Raw genomic sequence first — 14,549 nt, 5'->3', positions numbered from 1 at the left:
CAGTTCCTGGCCTCATGGGCTTTAAATGCTGCATGCGCTGCCCAGCTGGGCTGCAAGGAGAAGCTCTGCTCAGGGTAATGGGCAAGGCTCTCCATGTTTCCCCAAACCAGGAACTGGTCTGAGGAAAAGGCTGGGAGTTTCACCCCACTGCTCCAGTCCCTTCCTGGACACAGGGTTGCCTACACCCCCTGCTCCCAGCCTTCCCCCCCACTGGGGGGGGGGGGGGGGGGTTTTTTCCCCCTGCCCCTCTTCTTCCCCTTGGGAGGGGGAGGAGTGGAGTAGCCACCACTCCCTAAGCCTTCCCCAGGCTGTTAACATCCCATCCTGTGAGGAGCAGGGGTGTGGGGATGGTTGCAGGCTGAATGCCTATACTGCTCCCTTTCCTGGAAACATTTCTAGTAGTGGAAATTTCTCCTGCTCACGACCTTTGTCTACCAAAGTGATTTGCCAACAGCGGATTACAGGTAAAAGCCTCTCCTTGGACCGTAACCTTGTCATGGTGGAGAGGCTTGTGTGTTCCAATGACCCTCAGAGTTACGTTGTCTGGAGTCTTGTACTCCTGGTAGGGTGTCCCCTGGTGAACAGATCTGAAGTGAGTTCCCAGACTAAGCATGGTCCAAACTCCTACTGGAACAGGTGTACTTGAGGACCTGCTACTTCTCTGTGGATGTGAAGGCAGATGAGGGCTGCAGCAGGATAGAGGTCTCCAGTTGTCTTGGACGTCTTTGCCACTGGGTTCAGGAATCCCTCTGATCAAACTCGTGCAGTTGTCACTTGTGCATTGGCTTCCCCACGTTAAACGATGTCATGTGCAGGCCTCTGCCAAGGATGTTAACATCTCCCACAAACCAAGTCCTGCAGTGACAGATGAGTCATGGTGGGGGCACGAACAGTGATTTCTGAGACTCCCTAGTCACAAATCTGCACGTAGGCAGCAGTCATGTGATGGTCATTTTGCACTTACTGAGACAGAAGTACAATTGGCCAGCTGCAGCCGTGACTGAGCAGTCCTCTTTAGGATCCCCTCTGCTCATCCTGAATGGGGAAGGGGCTAGAAAAGGTGCCCTAAATATAGACTGTCTCAATGCCCCCTGGCTGGATTGCCACATCTAGTGGGATCATTCTACTTGCAGCCAAAACCAACAAAATAAAGTACTGAAGTTCACCAGATGTAATGTCTGCACTCTCATGGACCTCCCGAACAGTAAGTGTCCTGAAAGAAGAACCACAAGCTAGATAACTTGCAAGACATGACATTGCTGCCCTAAGCAAGACCCACTGGGCAGATAAAGGCCAGTTGAAAGAAGGAGGTGGCTACACCTTTTTTTAGAAAGTCATCTGAAGAGAGGCATTCATGGGGTTAGCTTTGCCATCCAGAACAAGATTGTCAGCCAGCTTTCAGAACTCCCTATGGGCATTAATGTACATCTTATGACTCTCTGCCTCAAGCTCAGTAACAACCACTATGCTACGGTCATCAGTGCATACACCCCAACACTTGACAATGAAGAAGTCAACATGGAACAGTTCTACTGCACTCCTGACACAGTCCTGACTGCCACTGCCAAAGAAGACAAGCTCATCCTCATGGGTGACTTCAATGCAAGAGGTGGGTGACACTCCAAACTCTGAAGTGGCACCATTGGGAAAGAGGGGATGGTGAAAGTCAACTCCAATAGTATCCTCCTCCTCAGCAAATGTTCAGAGCATGACTTGCTCATCACGAATACCATCTTAAGACAGAGTGACAAATATAATAAACATCCACGCTCCAATCACTGGCACCTTCTTGACTATATTGTCAGAGCCTGTGCTCATACTGATGTCCATATCACCTGAGTCCTGACAGGTGCAGATGACTGCTGGACTGATCACCGTTTAGTCAGATCAATCATGGACATGCAGCATAGACCACAACACCGTAAACCAACCAAAAGGAATGTGGAAGAGATTTAACATCAAGGCACTCCAAGACCAAGTTAGATGTGAGGCTCTTAAGCAACACCTTACTGAGAGGCTCTCTGACCTACCTGATGACATGAAGGACATCTAGGCACAATGGCAGGAGCTTAAAAACATTATTCACAAGGCATGCGCTGAATCAATTGGATACTGCGCTTACCATCATCAACACTGATTTGACAAGAACATTGAGGAAATCCTAGCACTTATCCATCAAAAGAGACTCGCATTCTGCAGTTGGCAAAATGAACCCTTCAACCAGCAAAAATGAGAGATTTACCACTGGCTCAAAACTGTAGATCAGAGGAGACTACGGGACATCACGAACCAGTGATGGCAAGTGAAGGCCAGAGAGGTTCAAAGTTTTACTGATCAATGACATGAGAATCATCTTTCAAGCAATAAAAGCCATCCGCAGGCCATGTGCCAATGGTCCAACTCCCTTGCGATCCCAGGATAGCTTCCACCCTTCTCATGGACCATGCATCCATCAAACAACACTGGAAGGAGTACTTCAAGACTCTACTCAACCATGAATCTGAGGTCTCAGCTGCCATGATGGAATCCATCCCTCAACACTCAGTAACAGAACCTCTTGCTGATCCTCCATCCTTCAAGGACGTCTGGAGTGCCACCACTCAGAACAAGAACAACAAGGTGCCAGGCCCATATGGCATCCCCGCAGAAGACTTCAAAGCTGGTGGAACAGCACTAGTGCAAATATTTCACCAACTTCTCATCAAAATATGAACAAGGAAGTTCCATCTGACATAAGAACGCCAACTTTGTAGCCATCTTCAAGAAAGGGAACAAGCGAGCATGCAGGAATTGCTGAGGCATTGCCATCGTCTCCTCTGCCAGAAATATTCTTACTTGCAGCCTTCTGAATTGCCTCCTCCCCTTGCCAAAGATGTCCTTCCAGAATTCCAGTGTGGCTTTAGACCATTGTTGTGTCTTTGCTGACTGTGATCAACAGATGGAAGCTAAGATCCTGGTCCACAATGCAATGGTCATCCCCTTGCTCCTCTAAGTGTGAGAGACGTGGGTGACATATCAAAGCTATCTTAAGGACCTGGAATGGTTCCATCAGCGGTGCCTCAGAAAGATCTTCTGTCTTACATGGGAAGATCATTGCAGCAGAGGATGCCAGCATCCTCTTTGCACCTAATGTAACCAGCACTGAGGCAAAGATCATGAAACATCAACTCCACTGGGCTGGGCACTGTATGCAGATGGCTGACACTTGTCTCCTGAAGCAAGTCCTTTTCTCTCTACTTAGACATGGTAAGAGAACCCACGAAGGACACAGGAAACACTACAAAGACACCCTGAAAGCATATCTTAAGAAGGGTGGTATCAACCCTACACACTGGGATGTGCTGGCTGGTAACAGGTCTCAATGGCGCTGCACCATACATCAAGCCACAGGCCACTTGGAAGAGAACCATCTTGCTCAGGAAGCCAAGAAACAGCAGAGGGGGAAGAAAAGCACACAACATCCTGGCTAACAGTTGTGCCCCACCTCCCACTCCCCCCCAACACTTCCCTGCTCCTTGTCATATCTGTGGACAAACTTGCAGAGCATGGATTGGACTCCTCAGCCACCTTAAAACTCACCAGTAATACCCCCCTGGTAGACACCATCCTTGTATTGAGGGATAGCTGATGAAATGACGGGTAAAGGACATTTGAAAAAAAATTATTTACTGTTATTTTGACAAGAGTTAGAAAAACTCACTTAATTGGGAACTATGAAAAGGTTTTTAGATCTTTACTTTTCAGTATTCTAATTAGCCTCCTGCCATAGTAAAGATGCAAAAATAGATTCTTTTACCTGTAGTCTCTATGTAGTAATGGGTAATTGCTTTCCAGTGGTAAACAAAATCTTCTTGTAATGGAAGAGAAGGCGCAAGCTAGAGAAATAGAAAAAAAAACAACAACTGGTTAGGAATGATAAAAATACACTTCTTGTAGGAGTGAACTGGAGTAACAGCTCCAGGAGACTAGTGCTACAGAATACAATCTTTATCCCGTACTGTCATGCACTTAAAATTATTCAGAGGAAACCACATCTTACAGAGAGAATGTCCTGCAGATACCTCTATACCCACTTGTAACCACACAACTGAACAATTGCTTTAATTGCTGGTTTATGTAGGAAAGTACTTTTCATTTCTTTTAGGGGTGCACCGATAAAGATTTTTTTGGCCAATACTGATGGCAGATTATTAACCAGCCATATTGGCTGATACCAATCCAATAGCCAATTTACAGGGAAACCGATGGCCAATACGGAGCTTGTAGCTTGGAGAGCAGGGTCCGGCCAGTAAATCTGTGGGGGGGAAGGGGCGTGGAAAAAAGAAAACAAGCTAAACCCTTTCACCCTTCCCCTTTAGTTCTCTTCCACATAACGCACACACTGCCCCACTACTTCACTCAGTTCTCGCCCAGATAGTCTTCCCCGCTAACTCTTGGGACCTACAGTTCCTAAAGAAGGTCCTAGTTTTATACATCACTGCAGAGCAACACTCCCTCATAGAAGTTGATACATTAGGTCCTTCTCTGATTTTCCAGATGCTTTCCAATAGTAAAGATGCAAAAATAAGGCTAAACTTCAATAACAGTCTGGCCACTTGAGCCAGCAACTGGAAACAAGGGGATCAAGGGCTACATGGCTGTTAGGCTGTCTGTGGATCATGTGTAAATGCTATATAAACATTTAGGGTTCACAAACCACGTATCATAATAGAAAAGATGTGGAACCACTCACAACTGGAATAGAACATCCCTCAACAAAAATTTCAGGACTTCCACATACTGTTATTGGGCTCTACTTCCTACACATCTTTCTAAGGAAAGAATACCAGAATAATTCATCCAGCACATCGCTGAAAAAGACATCCAAATTCTTCTAGGGCAGGCTAGACAATCACTCAGTAGAATGCAGCACAACAGCAAGAAAGGAGAGGACCTTTTTAAAATGATTCCCATATATATCTAGTTATATTTGTGTTAGAAGTTTGAAAGGCTGAATCAAGAGTCTGTTTGAAAGTCTTGTGTTAAGAGTTTGTGTGTCTTTAGTGTCTACATATTTCAAACTTGAGGCTCAAACCCCGCTAGGCTGGTGGGGGCCAACCTTTTGGCTCCATACCCTCCCCAAGAACCACTCTGATCACCTTCCCCTTCCTGATCTACTGTTCTTTCTGCCCCCTTCCTCATGCTCCCTGCTGATCTGTTGCTCTGCTTTCTGCGCCTTGCCCTATCTGCCACTGTACTGCCTTCCCCCCTCCCTGATCTGCTGCATCTCACATACAGAGGCTGCCTCTGCCATGTTTCTAAATGGGGTCCTAGGGGCCCCTTCCACACATGCAGGGTGTGATGGGATCTGATACACGATGCACATACTCATGCTTCCTGCCTGCTGTGCATGATTAGGAAGCATAATTGTGCATCAGATCCCATCACACTTTATTGCTGGTGCAGGGGAGCTCAGGATCACGATACTGGGCTCCCCCTGCACTGGCAAGTATAGAATTATAGAATCATAGAAAGTTAGGGCTGGAAGGGACCTCAGGAAGTCAAATAGTTCAACCCCCTGCTGACATACCTGTAGAAACCCTTCTTGTTACCTTTCACATCCTTGCTAGCTGCAACTCCAATTGCGCTTTGGCCTTCCTGATTTCATCCCTGTATACCTGAGCAATACACTTACATTCCTCCTTAGTTGTTTGTCCACGTTACCACTTCTCATATGCTTCCTTTTTGTGTTTTAGCTCACTGAAGACTTCCCTGCTAAACAACAATGGTCTTCTGCCTGCTAGTCTCCCTGCGCACTGGGATGGTTCACTTTTGTGCCCTCGGTAAGGTTTCTTCAAAGTACAGCCAGCTCTCCTGGACTCCCTTCCCCCTAAGACTGGCCTCCCAGGGTATTCTGCCCATCCGTTCCCTGAGTCCAAATCATCTTTTCTGAAGTCCAGAGTCTCTGCTGCTCTCCTTCTTTCCTTTCCTCAGGATCCTTAACTCAAGTAGCAAACTCTCATGGCTGGGAGCCCTGCCAACTGATTTAGGCTCCCAGCCATGGGGGCAAACATAGCCAATTAATGGCATCATAGGAACCAGCCACATATTCCACATTTTTTGTGGAATAACTTTGTGGCTTATTCCTTGCTTTATAACACCATTAATTGTTTTAATATGTGGCTCGGTTACAACTTAAGACATGATTAACTGATTACTCACACCTCACGTAGGTGTGGCAGGGGCCTAGGAGAGTACGCTCTGATCTTACAAGTGTAGAAGGTGCAGGAGAACCAGCCCTTCTATACAATGAAATGCTGCAGGTTGGCTACTCCCTCCCTGGTACTTCCAGTCTGGCCCAGTAAGGCCTGCTTCCACATGATGCTGCGCGTCTTCAACCTTCAGTAGAGTCAACAGGAACTGTGGAGCCTCAGACCTTTGTGTAACAGCACCTTATAGGCTTGGGCTGCTAAAGAGAAACCCCACTTTTCTCTAGTTAGTGAAGTTTGCATTAATTACTGATAAAAATGTCAAACTCAATATACTAACAGCGTACTGTATGCCAAAATGGAAGTGGAGTTCGTAATGTTGCTGACCATTTGCACTAGGGCACTGAAATGCAAGACAAGAAAAAGCAGCAGCACATGATAACTAATATTGCCAAAATGCTATTAAAACATCCCCTCACAAATGTCAACTAAGCAATCAAATTGACATTTGTTACCCATTCCCAGCCACCACTGTGCACAATTACTTTTCCATGTTTTTTTGCCCTGTCAGGGGCAGCAAGAACAACATGGCAGGGCACCCACTATCATGAGGTAAAAGGCATCAGGAAACCTTACATCGTGAACAAAAAAGGATATTTATTTTGCTACACAGCTCCTTTCATTACTGAAGCACACCGGTGTAATTGCAGGGAGAGGATACTTCTTTAAATATAAGGTTTTATTTACTCTATTGAACGAGGAGGGATGGTTGGAGTCACTGTTATCAATTTACATGTTTCTATAATAAAATATATTCAAAGCTTAGTTGTGCTTTAGAAATCACTGCAAAAAGCATTTCTTGGGAATAAAAAGCTTCTGCCCTTAGCTTTTCAGACCACATGATTTTCAAAAGTAACTCCAGACAGATGACATTAAAAATGTATCTTTGATGGATGCGATTCTCCTCTCTGCCTCTACTCTAGCCTCATCTGTTTCTGGGTGAATTCAGTGCTTCTGAAGGGTGCCAGACTAAGGACTGCAATTTCAAACATGGATAATAATTTATCCATGGACAGAGCAGTAACAGGAGCAGCACTGGCCCTCTGCAACACATTGCCTCAAGAGACTGCTCTCTAGAGGTGAAAAGGTAACTTCAGATCACATCCTGAGCTTCTTACTCAGTTAAAATTCTCATTGAACTCCTTGAGTTTTGCCTGACTGAGCCTTCAAACCCCTGTGAATGTGTCCAGAGTGCTCAGACGGCCTCTGGATCTTCTCTTATTTAAGAGGCTTGCTTTGGTTTTGCAAACGATTTGATCTTGAGAGACAGAATGAGAAGGGGGAAAAAGGAACAGGGATGGCAGGGAGACAAGGAGAAAACTGGTTTACTGGACCATGGCTTTTTCAGATTCAGACAGCAATCTGAAGGCAAGTATTTCTCTTTCGAAGGTTTCAGATTTTTTCTCCTATTCGTTTAGAGAAGATTTGGTGCTGGGAAATTGTGCCAAACTGGTAGCCACAGGTTAAGGGCTTTAAATAGCCTAGTATAGTTAAAGCAGCACCAACCCCTGTCCTGCAATTACTTCAACATAAAGATGCTGTATACCAGTATAGCTACTCCATTCTGGGAAGGGGAATAATCTCAACTAGTATAACCACATCTGTACTAGGGGTCCTACGTGTATAAGTATTTCATTAAAAAACATCACCCCCTTAAATGAAATGATTATACTGGTACTAAATCTGTGTGTAAACCAGGCCTACCATTCCCCATACCTGTTTATCTATAGAGCAGGGACAAAGCTAACAGAAGTGCAAGGACCCCAGGAACATTAACTGATTGAGTGGCATCCCATATCAGAGCAAAAGGCAAGGTCAAACACTTGCTGTCTGCTGCTACTAACTGGATGTTACTATTGCCACAATGTCCGTCAGTTTCTTTGCTGAAACATACTTGCTGCCAAGTTTCTGGCCTGGTTTTGAAGCCCACTAACAAGCTATTGCCCTTACTCAAATTTCAAGGAGTTACAACAGATGCTAGAAGTGAAAAATGGGCTCTTTGCATTTGTTCATCTAAGTCATGTTTGGACTCTCTCTGAATGTGAATTAAAGTTATTCATTTTTATTAATACTTATATTTCCGTATGTTACCACCAATGCTGAGCCAGAATCCTTTATTACGAAGGAAAGGTTTCCTCCCTCAGAAAAAGAATTAAGTCCCAGTTATAACAGAAAGACATAGATGTAGGTGTATCAGATGACCAGAACACACTGAACTGCTTGTTAAAGCAGAAGTGCCCACTACAGTGGGCAGTGATTAGCCCATCTTGTCACCATCTCCAACAGCCAAGGCTCCCTGAGCAAGCCAGTCTCCTCGTTTGTCATCTGAGCTTCCAGTATAGTATCTGGGTGACTGTGTCTTAGTCAGTAGTCCCATTCAGACATCCCAAATAGCATAGTGATCGAATGGGAATTACTGATCTTTTCAGCAACTGCTAAAAGCTGCCCAAGTGTTTCTTAAAAACTATAGAACTGAGACTTGATATGAAAAAACCCCACTCAAAGCCACAAGACCCCAATGAATTAGAAAATATTCACCTACAGTTTCTTCATAGATTTAAAAAATGTTTGCTCTCACATTTTTAATTCATATTTTCTGGAAAGCTGTCTCAGCTCATCTGCAACATGCCTGCGGTGTGCCATGGACACTGGGGGTAAGGATATCCCTTCAGTGCTCCTTGGGCACTAAAACAGCAATGGGTAAAGGCTGATCATATGTGTACCCAGAGTGAAGCATAAAAGGAAAGGCAAGTTGGGTCAATGAGGTATGAATGGGAAGTGCATGTTCTCTTTCTTCAGCCAGCTTGACAAAGTGTTAGTGCTTGGAGCTTCCTGCCCCTTCTTCACCTGGTCAAGTCACCCACTGGTTTGCAAGAGTCCATTAGCTTCAAATGTCAAGTTGAATGAATGTGTATTTACTTCCCATTTCACTAATAAATTGCAACAGGAGGTGTAGGTCTTATCTGCAGCAGAGACCAGGTGAGGCTATTGTGTCAAAGGAAGATGGAGGAGACGAAATTCTGCTATGAGCACTTCCACAGTCGGAGACCTGAGAACAGCATAAACAAGTTGAAGTAATTCTTAACCAGTGACCAGGCTTTTCTTTTAAAGATCAGTTTTGGCTAGAAGGAACCAGGCATGACAAGGACAGAGGGAAAATAGTGCCAAAAATGAGGAAGGTACTTTATAATCAGATTCAGTTGAGAGACAAGCCTTGTGAGGCGATTTAACAAGAATTCACCGACCCTACCAGCAGCTAAAACCTGGTGTTGCTGCCAATCACCTTAACAGTGACAGAATAATCCTGCTTAGGAGTGAAGTGGCTACCAGTTCCAAGTGTTCAAAGTTCACAGTTTTCTTTTTAAATGTCTCAAAAAAGCCTCTAAGAGTATGTCTATACACTGCAAGTGCCAAGACACCTCATGCAAGCTCTCCAACCTCTGGAGTAGAGCTCACCGGCCCGCACACAACACTACACGAACGGGGCCGTATTGCTTCCAGTTCAGAAGCCAACACACTGCCCACTAGCACAGGCTGCCTCCACAAGGCTCTGCCTAGTCTTGGACAGATATTCCCAATATTTGCCATTAAGAGAGACTTAGCCATTCAACAAATGAATCCTAAGAAAACTAAGAGCATGTCCTTTTTGGAACTCAGACCTACCACTCCACAAAGATGCTATTTCCTTCCAAGGAAACAGATGCAAGTTTCACAGGATAAGAGGGAGAAAATCCACCTTGCAGCCCCATTTATTGTGCATTGTAATTTACTTTTCGACAGTCCTAAAGATTCAGCATTCCCTAAATATCTACATGTAGGGAGCACATCTGAGTAAAAGACAGGATAAAAACATCTCTGCAACATGCTAGACAGAGCCTCTCACTGGTTCGTTACAACCAACCTCATCAAACATTAACAACCCCACTATGAATTTGGCACTAAAATAACAACAGCCCCACTATCAATTTGGCACTAAAAATAACACAGGCCAACAGGAACCTCTCTCTCTCCCCCAGCATCCAGTTTAAGGATGCATCTCTTTTTAGCTGGCTTTATTGTACAAGGTTATTGTAGTCCCTGTGATCATTCCATCAGGATAAGGCATCACACAATGGAGCATGGTCATTCAGATGATAGTGTCTCGATCTTGTGCAGGAATTGGGAACTGCTGAAAAGATACCTGAGGCGCAAGCAGAAACAACTCATGATAAGAGACTGTAAAAGAAGGAATTTTTAAGGTTACATTAGAAAGCACTTCAACAGATAAATAAAAAGAGAGAGTCACTGTAACCCAAGATTATTTAGGAAAAAAAATCGAGAAAGACTAGAAGCTGTTTGATAGAGGTGTCCAAAAGGAAAGAAAGATTTAATTAAAAATGATGGCCCCTCATTTTAATCTCGTCACACTGCCAGCATGAAAGGGACACACAGTGAAATTAAAAGACAGTCATTTGGGACAAACTAAAAGCAAATGCTAGTTTGCACAGTCAACCTTTGGAATTCCTTGTCAGGGGTCATAGAGCCAGCCACTGTGGCTAGATTACTTGATATATAAAAGTTAAGATAATTAGGGTGATCAGCTCTTAGCTGGCAGAGTGGAAACTCATACTGCGGTGCTACGTGTCTCAAAAGTTAATTGTTCCTGTACCTAAATCATAGGCCAGGAGCATTAATTAAGATGAATAAAACCGCATACCTGAAGGGTCAGGAAGTCAGCATCCCCTCCACTCCCGCAGGTACAATTACACCTATGAGCATTCCTAAGAGGAGGGAGAAAATCTGCATTCCAGCACTAGCTATGGCTTATGTCTAGAGACAAGCTACTGCACTAGTGCACCAATATGTTCCAAAAAATCCTATTTTCACAGGCCTTCCAAAGATGGGAGACTCTGGAATCAACTCATCTTCTTTCCCCAACCCCTGGATCAGAACCAGCCCTCGATGTCTTGACTTTCAGGGCAATTTGCTTGGGCTCCTGAAGAAGGAAGTTTTGCCAGCAGTTAGGTTTTGTGTGAGATTTGATGGGATGGGTTAGTTTTCTTGCTTGTTCCTGCTAATGGCTTATGGCTCTTTCACTTTGTTGGGGCTTGGTGAGGGCTTGGGAGAGGCATGTTTTAATATTTATATACACTGCAAAAATAAATTCTGAAAAACAGCGTGCCTAGTACTTAGAACACAAGAGAACGTGACAGGGGGTTAATCCAGGATTCCAGCTACAATTTTTTGCGCTCCTTGTCTAATGTAAGTAGAGCTTCAGGCTACCAAGAGAGGGAGCACCATTTCAGACCTGGAAAAGTGGAAATATCACTCTGGCGGTATTTTTCTCATCTCCTGGTAGCAGACAAATGGTATGAGAGTTTTAGAGCAGACAATGCCATTCCTTACTCTGCCCTGGGAATAGGGTGGCCATTGTAGAGGACATTCTGGTTTTCTGCTGCTCTGTCCGCTATTGATACAAAACCAGATGCCTTTCTTCAAGAGAAAAATAGAGGACATAAAGGCATCTGGTTTCGTATCAGCAGACGACAACCAGACTGTCCTCTATGATGGCCACCCTACCTGGGAACGATGTGCAACCATGGATAAGCCCTTAAAGTTCTACCCTGAGACGTGACTAAAAAAAAAAAAAAAAATGAATTCCACCAAATTTATTGTCTTCCAAAAGCCTGCACCTTTCACAGAAAAAAAAGGTCATTTTTAATAGCCAGCCCTACAAGCTGAAACTAAGAGCAGAATGTCAATCTAAATTACTTTCTGGCTTACACAATATTCACAGTCCCCTGATAGACAGGTCCAATTCTAGCCCTTTCTTCTTCACAGATTTGCACAGTTAGGAAGGACCTTGGTCCTGTCATTGGGCCTTTAAATGGTATTTAGGTGCCAAATTCTCAATGAAATCACTCCAATTTCAACTCAATTTCAGTGGGAATTCGGTGCCTAAATACCTTTGAGGATGTAAGTGTTAGTTACCAATTCTGTTGGATGAGGCAAGATCTAAAAATGATCTCAGCTGGGGCTGCCACAGCAGCAGCAAAAATAGGAAAAATGCAACTTCTAGTCCTGACTAGGTTCTTTGGGTGAATCTGATATCTTTTATTAAACCAACTTAAATAGTTGGAAAATTTTTTTTAGCAAGCTTTCAGGTTTAAAAACCCTTCGTCAGGCTGAGGAAGTCTCTGCAGCTCTAAACACTAGACAGTCACAGGCTTCAGTAATCTAAAACTTCAGCACAATTTTCATTTTCAAAGTACTTTACAATCAAGCAAGTCCAAACTGTGAAGTAGAGGGAAGCAACAAGTTGAAAAGTAACTCATACGTTTCTGGTTCTCAGGCCTGTGCCTAAATCACTTGACAACACGTCTCTCCCAGAACGTACTAAAGCCATATCCAATATCCTCTAGTTTCTGTGATTTTGTGGTTCATTCTTAGCATTAGAGCCCTTGATTTTAGGCCTCTACCCTACCCATCACTGACCATAGTACTTCCTACTCTAAAAAGTTTCACAACAGTGTCTGCAGGATGAGGCCAGCAAACTGTGAAAGGGAAGTGACCAGCTGAGCAAGGACAAGCGGAGCAATGGTGCACAGCAATGTCCTACAAAAATCACACTTACAGATGTTTTGTCATTTGTCTCGCTTCTTGTTTATATGTTAATTTTTATCCTTTCCCACTTGCCACCCCAATATTTTTCCTAGTCCTTCTGACGGGGCTAAAATGAAATCAGTTCTTTTCATTTACTTTTTTGTGCACCAGGCTAATCAATCAAGTAAACACGATCCTTGGGAATATTTAATAGCCACCTTTTGTTGCACAGCCAGAAAGATGATCCCTTTTTTTGCCCAGTCCTACAGTCCTTACTTATTCAAGTAATCATACTAAACACTCACATTAACAGTTTCTAGGCCAAATTTTGTTGGCCCTATATACAATTCCATAGGGAGCATCATAAACACAGGATTTGTAAGGAAGCCACTATCTTAACTTAAAAACCAACTTTGTAATGAAGTGGTGGGTTTAAAAAAAAAAAAAAGACAATAAACATCTAGTCCTGCCGCCCACCAGGCGGTTGATTTCAAACACGTAAGCATTAAAAAACACCTATGCAATCCTACTGGAGTCAGCGGGACCCCTCACCTGCCTTAAGTGAAGCAGGTGCTTAAGCGTACGCAGGATCACAGCTAAATCGACACGGAAAGATGCATCTCACGTCAGATACGAATTTTTTTAAAAGAGAGTATTGACGTATTCAAGCAGCACTTTTAATAAATACCAGGATTACTCTACGTTTTCAACCTTTTCCCATCTGCTAAACAATTTCCCACGGAGGCGCAGACCCCTGCGAATGCTACGTGCGGATGGGGGTGGAGGTTGTCGCCGTGTTGGTCTAACCACGCTCTTTGGGCGACTCCGATATCTTGTATTAAAACCAACTTAAATAGTTGGGGACATTTTCTTGTAGCAAGCTTTCGGCAGGCTCAGGATGTCTTTGCAATCCCAAGACGTTCACGTACCTTGTATTAGACCCGCTTCAACTATGGAGGGGTCTTTGGGTGAATCCGGTGTCTTTTATTTAGGACATAAATATGTAATAATATCCTCTAGTTTTTGTGGTTTATTCTTAGCGTTAAAGCTCTTGCTTTTTAGGCCTCTAAATGCTAAGAATGAACCACAAAAACTGGAGGATATTAGTACATATTTAGGTCATAAAAGACACCGGATTCGCCCAAAAACCCTTCCACAGTCTAATAAAAGGTTATTACATATTTATGGCATAAAAGATACTGGATTCATAATGTAATAAAAGACACCGGTTTCACCCAAAGACCCTTCCATAGTTTAGGATGGTCTAATAAAAAGGTTACTACATATTTATGTCATAAAAGACACCGGTTTCACCCAAAGACTCTCATCCGCCCGCCCGTGTCCTAGGACTGCGCCAGTCTGCGCACTTTTGATGGGTTGCCATCATCTTCCCCGATTTGTGCTGAATTTGTCCCGACCCCAAATACATGGCGTCTGTGCCCTCAGCGGCCCCTTTTCTCGCGGGGGGGGAAAAGGTTACTACATATTTATGTCATAAAAGACACCGGTTTCACCCAAAGACTCTCATCCGCCCGCCCGTGTCCTAGGACTGCGCCAGTCTGCGCACTTTTGATGGGTTGCCATCATCTTCCCCGATTTGTGCTGAATTTGTCCCGACCCCAAATACATGGCGTCTGTGCCCTCAGCGGCCCCTTTTCTCGCGGGGGGGGTTGGGTCTCACCCCCCCCACCCCGGCCCGTCTTCCCTCGCACACAAACC

The 14,549-nt window shown here is 44.2% G+C and overlaps 1 protein-coding gene across 2 annotated transcripts in view; it reads right to left on the bottom strand.

The window, feature by feature from the left end:
- Window positions 1-10,963, bottom strand: part of FAM160B1 (family with sequence similarity 160 member B1) — a 46,718-nt gene extending 35,755 nt beyond the window's left edge. For both annotated transcript variants that reach the window (XM_025210468.1, XM_025210469.1), the window contains exons 1-2: window positions 10,945-10,963; window positions 3,797-3,875 (exon numbers count right to left, since the gene is read on the bottom strand). The gene's annotated coding sequence lies outside the window, so the exon portion shown is untranslated. The remainder of the gene's footprint in view (window positions 1-3,796; window positions 3,876-10,944) is intronic.
- Between the last annotated feature and the right edge of the window lie 3,586 nt (window positions 10,964-14,549).

Source organism: Alligator sinensis, unplaced genomic scaffold (assembly GCF_000455745.1).
Source record: "Alligator sinensis unplaced genomic scaffold, ASM45574v1 scaffold1451_1, whole genome shotgun sequence".
NCBI lineage: Eukaryota > Metazoa > Chordata > Crocodylia > Alligatoridae > Alligator > Alligator sinensis.
Note: the sequence above shows the minus strand (reverse complement) of the source record. Positions and strands in the feature narration are given on the sequence as shown.